The sequence below is a fragment of the Nannospalax galili genome, unplaced genomic scaffold (assembly GCF_000622305.1).
Source record: "Nannospalax galili isolate Female #2095 unplaced genomic scaffold, S.galili_v1.0 scaffold27, whole genome shotgun sequence".
NCBI classification, from domain to species: Eukaryota; Metazoa; Chordata; class Mammalia; order Rodentia; family Spalacidae; genus Nannospalax; species Nannospalax galili.
In genome coordinates, this window is record NW_008357993.1 from 8204 (window position 1) to 15418 (window position 7215).

Consider the following 7215-nt stretch of genomic DNA (forward strand, 5'->3'; position numbering starts at 1 on the left):
AAACATGGATGTACCAGTGTCTCTGCAATAGGATGAGTTCTTTGGGTATATGTGAAGGAATGGTATAACTGGGTCAAATGGTAGGTGTGGAGAATTCTGCAAGTTTTGCATTTTAATTTTTTAGATCTAATTGAAACAAAATGGTAGTTAATTTTTAAAAGGTTTATTTTTATTTTTTCTTTATGTGTATTCATATGAATGTATGACATGTGTGTGCAAGGGTGCCCAAGGAAACCAGAAGGTATCAGATGTCCTGGAGCTGGAGTTACGGACTGTTATAGACTCTTGTCTTGGGTGCTCAGAACTGAGTTTGGGTCCTCTACAAGAACAGTATGCATGTTTAACCCCTGAGCCATCTGCCCAGCCCAGGTTTTATTATTATTATTATTATTATTATTATTAACAGATACAAAATTTAAAAAATAATGTTCTTAAACCATTTACATATATGTAAATACAATAATAAAAATACATATATAATGTACTTTGATCATGTTCCCTCCATCTGTAACCATGTCCTGTCCCCTCCTCCTGTTTGATCCACTTCCTCTTCTCAAATTGCCCTTCTATTTTGATGTCTTATTTATTTATTTGTTAAATCTAGATCTTTACATATGAGAGAAAACATGATATTTGTCTTTCTGAGCCTCACTTATTTTGCTTAGCATGTTGATATTTCTGAAAATAAAAATTTCATTATTTGTTATGACAATAAAACAAAGTGAGTTTTTTGCAACTTTTATAGTCTTCATTATTGCTTGCAAAGGGAGACAGCTTACCTTCTTAAATATTGTTAAGGTTTAATTGAGCTGAAGTGAGATTTCTTTGTATGGTATGGTTAGCTTTACTTTTAATAAGCAATATACCATTACATAATTTCTGTTGTACTCATAATCAAGCCTCTTAGAGATGAACATCTGTAAAGGCTTTGAGAAGACTGTCAAATCAGTGATTTGAGTAACAAAGTTCAGAAAGCAGTGAAACATGAAGATTCAAATAGAAGCCACTGAATTTTAAATAAGGAAAAATGTCAACATAAATTGTTTTTCTTCAAGAACGCTCCCCCAGAAAAGGTGAAAGCAGAACATTTTGTTTACATGTGAGATCTATTCCTAACTCAAATCTGGAGAGTTTTAATCCTCACGTAAGACCTCTGCCTCCCCAGGCCTTTGGGAAAGTCTCTTTGAAATGCTCCTTTGAGGTGGGTGGGTATGTCCCCCTCAGGCCCTGTGGCAATGAAACCAGACGACTGAAGATGTGATGTCAGTTATACGGAAAAATTGGAAAAGTGTGGAGAAATGAAATTACAACGCAGATAAAGGATTCTCTTAATATAAAGGAGATCCAAGTTATTCAGACACAAAGGAAAAATGATTCAGTTATTTGAAGAGTTGATCTTTCTCATTGCACACCAAATTTATCTTTAAATCTGTGGACTGTACCTTTAAACATATCTTCCCTATGTGTACTTCTCTCCACCTATAGGGACTACTCTAGTCCTGTGTCAGCTCAACTCTGCTTTCTGGCATTCTCCATACAAGGATGTGCCTTTTAAAACATGAGCTGAGGGGCTAGGTGTGTATGTAGTACAGGCCTTTAATCCCAGCACTCAGTAGGCAGAGGCAGATGGATCTCTGTGGGACTGAGGTCAACCTGGTTTACATATCAAGTTCCAGGCCAGCTGGGGCTACAGGGGGACCCTGTCTCAAAAAAACAATAAACAACAATAAAAACTGAAAAAACAAAGAAAAACAAAACAAAACATGAGTTGAGCCATGCCATTTCCCCATTTAAAATTCTCTAATGATTTATCATTGCACTTTTTATGAAAAACCTTCAAGTTATCAGAGATGGCCAGTATGTTCAATGAAGAAATGTGTTTATTAAGTATGAGAACATACAGAAGAAATATTGTAGAAATATTTGCCAAATAAAATAAAGTAACAAGTTAAAGAGGTGGGTGGGTTAAGTAACAAGTTGTTATTTGGCCCTCATCACTTTTTTTTCTCATCATATTTTAAAAATATTTTTATTTCTTATTTTTATTTTGTGTGTATGAGTGTAATGCCTGCATGTATGTAATCGCACCTGTGTTGTGCAATGCATGAAAAGGTCAGAAAAGGGTGTTGGATCTCCTGGAACTGGAGTTAAGGACGGTTGTTAGCCACGATGTGGGTGCTAGGATTCAAACCTGGGTCCTCTGCAAGAGCAGCCGATGCTCTTAACTGCTGAGCCATCTCTCCAGGCCCCTCATCACATTTTTTTAGTGTCACAGTTCTTAGGATCTGTATGTTTTTTTTTTCTTTCTAATGTTGGACAATTAAACAAGAAAAATATGTCGAGCCTTCCACATCACTAATGCATTTATTTGTACAATGTCATATGGTTTAACAAGTGTTTATGTATGACTCACTTCATATTCTTTAACTTCCCCCTGTCTTTGCTTTTTCAAGATTAAGCAGATCAAGCATAATTGAGTTTCTCCACTTCCGGCTCATTATTCTATTTTGTCTCATCTAAAAGATGCCATACAATGTGCTGCGATATGTGATTCCACCTCTAAAAATAATTTTCATCTTTACTTTTTAGTTGAACTTAGAAAATGAGAAGACTTAGAAGCACTCATAGTTGCATATACTTTGGAGGAACTTTCCAACATATAATATTATTTGAATATTTTAATGAAAAATTTACAAGGTATAGATTAATGAACATAGTTGAGAAGTTTCAATTCCATTTATTTCTGTTTTTAGATCATGTAACTAATAAAAGTTTGAAATATGACAATGATCTGAACAATAATTCTAAAAATTCTTCTAATCATGTTAACAAATTAAAATTTGTAATCATTGCTTCCTTGTGTTGTGGCACGTCTAGCAGCCATCATAAAGTAGAAAATTTGAGAAAGTTCAGTAATAGATTGTGCAAGCGTAACATTCTGCTATGTTTCTAACCTCTGAGCTGTAATTTTCAAACAGAATGAAATCACTCTCAGAGCCAAAATCAATGCCTTGAAGGCATATGCTAATGTTCTGTGCAACTAGAAATTGACCCTTTTCCTTTATAGAATAAATACAAGTAGGTCTAGATATTTGGAATATGTAGAGTCTTTGAAATACAAAGCTCATAACTATTTCTGCTAAAGAATAAATTTTAAATACTGTGTGTTTTCTTCCTTTTTCACAATATAGTAAAAATATAAAGATTTGAGCCTATAAAATACAGTTACTAAGCAAGAGAGTTTTATTACTCGCAAATTGCAAGTAGAACAGAAGTGGTAGTTTTTCAGCTGAGTATGGTGGTGCATGCCTATAATTCCAGTACTTAGGAGGCTGAGGCAGGAGGATTGTGAGTTCAAGGCCATCTGGGCTGCATAGCAAGACTGTCTCAAACAACAGCAGCAGCAGCAACAACAACAACAACAACAACAACATTAACCAAAAAAAAAGAAATTAAATATTTTAAGACCTAGACACATTGCTAATAATTTGTAAGTAATACTATTTTCTCCTACAATCCTGATGCTTAAAAATCTATACTATTATTAATTTGTGAGTGAGTATGTAGACAAGATCTGCTTTATGTTACAGGCTTTTTTTCTCACATAAGAAATAAATTGCTGTCTATAAATTGAGATTGTTATATTTGCTTTACTAACTATGAAAACATTTTAGCTGTTAAGATATTTTGAATAGATGAACTGCTGGGATTGTTAATTCACCCATATAATAATTTGTGAAGTTCTTACTTTTTAAAAATCATTGGCCAATTGTTTTTCTAGAAGGGGCTATTTGAAAGGAAAGGTAGGTGTTTAACATAAAATAGCACAGGCATTTCTACCTAGTGCCTTGGGATCCACACATGGATTGATTTGGGGATTGGCACAAATTTCTCACTGACATTTGCTGTCACTATAACTCCTACCACTAGTTATTTTCCATATCTGCTCTCAGGGAATATGCTTGGCAGCATGGACTACCCATGTGACCTTGAGCAGAGTATGAACTTGCCCACAACACAAAATTTTCTTTTCTTTTTAATGTATATTTTTATTGAGTTTTTCTGCATTTCATATAATAGATCTTAATCAACTTTAGACCCACTCCCCTATGCACATCTCCCCCATAACTGTCCCCCCATTTTCATGCATTCTGTCATATATGTTAAGGCCAATCCAGTCAAGCATCTATACCCAGATTTCCTGGTGCAAGTTCATCCACTCACTGGTGTCCAGTGTCTATCTATAGCCATTCCTTTAAAGATGATCTACTCTCCCTCATCCCACAGTAAGCAGTTACCAATAGTTTCTCAGCTAGGGTTGGAGCCTGCTGCCCATTTCTTTCCTTCTATGTTGGGTTTTTGTCTGATTGAGTCAGCATGGGTCTTGTGCATGTTATCACCATTGTTGCAAGTTCTCATTAGCAAGTTTCCAGAGGCCTTAAAACCTCTTTTTCCTTGTGTTCATGCATCAACCATGGCTGTTACAATCTTTCTGCAGTGGTCCTGAGCCATGGGTACATAAGGTTTAATATAGGAGTCCAATCCAGGGACACACATTCTGTAGTCTCTTATTCTCTACACTTTGACCAGTTGTGGCCTTCTGTGCACATGGTACTCTGTTGTATGAGGAAGCTTCTCTGGTGAGAGTTGAGAGATGTGTTAGTATTCTTTTGATACCCTATTCTGTTATGGTCCATGAGCCTTAGGTGTAGAGGTTCTATAGGAGAAAAAGAAATACTCAGACTTTCTGAAGCCTATTGGACATTGGTTCTGAGTTGTCGCTGATTCTGGGAGATTCTAAAAAGCATTATGGCCCTCCAGTAAAAGTAGGGGCTTATGGAGGGCAGGTGATAAAGGGAATTTTGGCTGAAGTCTGACTCACAGTGGGTCCAGTGGACCTTTGATCTTATCCTGTGGCATCTCCCCATTTATGACTGTGCTGCAAAGTCCACACTCAAATATAGATCCTGTGACTTTCCAACAGCTACACGAAATGTTGAGAGAGGCGCCTCATGGCATTCATGCCTTAAATATCATTAGCCCCTCCCCACAAGCAGTGAAGGTCTACTGATTGGGTAGGAGGGGTAACTAACTCCCCCCTCGACTCCTTGATGAACATGGGAAGGAGGTGTGACTATAGCTTGTCGGCATAGTGGTTGGAGGACACTTCTGCTAATACTGTACCCCTGCCTCCAGCTCTTACATTATTTCCACCAACCTCTTCCACAAAAATCCTTGAGCCTTGGAGAGGGTGATAGGTGTGGGATGATCTTCCTTCCATTGTGGCAAGGCATTGTACTTTCAGGTCTAAAATTTACATCATCTGTTTTAGATGGGCTGTTGGCCCATTTCAGTGGGATTCCATCTACTATATAAACAAAAGCAGCAAGAAACAAGAATATCTAAACAGTGGGTGCTACAATAACTTAACCTATGGGTGTAAACACAAATGCTTGGACAGTAATTTAGCAGGTGCATCATATCCATCTAACAAAACAATTGCAGTGGCTTCCCCACTGGGGCCTATATCCTCCCCTGCCACAGGGGGTTGGCCTGGTCTACAGTATCAGATGTGTGTTCCACCTCTAGGAGTGGGCGTTATATCCAATAGAAAATTTGCTGGTTGGACATTCAAGAAATGCATCACTATTACACCAGCAGGAACATCCTGTTTGGCATGTTGCTAGTGCAGCACACAGAGTCCATTGTTGAGCAGAATTATAGGGGATAGTTCTCCTCCAGCCATCTGTATATCACCTTCTGGCACTATGAAAGCTGCCCATCCAGTGGCAGGGATAGATATACTTAGAAATTGGCAGAATCCCCACATTGGTTCCCTGACCTGTGGAGTAAGGGCTATTATGATTGAAAAGACAAAATGGAAATCACTGGAGTTGCCTCTACAGAGAAAATAGTGAACCAAAAACAGTAGCTCATCCCTGGAGAGATTGAAGAAATTAGTGCCACTGTCAAGTATTTGAAAGATGCAGGAGTGGTAATTCCCACCACATCTCCCTTTAACTCTCCTATTTGGCCTATGCAAAAGACAGATGGATAATGGAAAATGACAGTTGGCTATTGGAAACTCAATCAAGTAGTGACTCCAATTGCAGCTTCTGTATCAGATGTGGTTTCATTAGTTGAACAGATTAATACATCTCCTGGTACCTGGTATGCAGCTATTGATCTGGCCAGTGCTTTCTTCTCAATATAAGTTCATAAGGACCACCAGAAGCAATTTGCTTTCAGCTGGCAAGGCCAGCAGTACACCTTTACTGTCCTACCTCAAGGGTATATTAATTCTCAAGTCTTGTGCCATGACTTGGTTTGAAGGGATCTTGATCACCTGTCTGTTTCATAAAATATCACATTGATCCACTATATTGATGATGTTATGCTAATTGGATCCAGTGAGTAAGAGGTAGGAACCAGTCCGGACTTGTTGGTAAAGCATATGTGTGTGAGAGGATGGGAAATAAATCCAAACAAAATTCAAGGGTCTTCTACCTTGGTGAAATTTCTAGGAGTTCTGTGGTGTGGCACATGCAGAGGCATTCTTTCTAAGGCAAAGGATAAGTTGTTGCACTTGGCCCCACCCTCCGCCAAGAAAGAAACACAATGCTTACTGGGCCTCTTTGGATTCTGGAGGCAGCACTGCATTCCTCATCTGGGTGTGTTACTATAACTCATTTATCAAGTGACTTTGAAGGCAGCTAGCTTTGAGTGGGGCCTGGACTAGGAAAAGGCTCTTCAACAGGTCCAGGCTGATGTGCCGGCTGCTTTGCCCCTTGGGCCATATGATCCAGTAAACCTGATGATGTTTGAAGTATCAATGGCATATAGAGATGTCATTTGGCATCTCTGGCAGGCCCCCATAGGGTAATTGCAGCAGAGGCTGTTGGGATTTTGGAGTAAGGCTCTATCTTCATCTGCAGACAATGATTCTTCCTTTGAGAGACAACTCTCTTAGCCTGCTATTGAGCCTTAGTGGAAAACAAACATTTGACAATGGGCCACCAAGTCACCATGCAACCTGAGCTGCCCATCTTGAGCTGGGTGTTATCTGACCCACTGGAGGCATAAAGTTGGATGTGCACAGCAACAATCCATTGTCAAATGGAAGTGGTATGTACATGATAGGACCTGAGCAGGCCCTGAGGGCACAAGCAAGTTACATGAAGAAGATTCTCAAATGCCTGTGTTTCCTACTCCTGC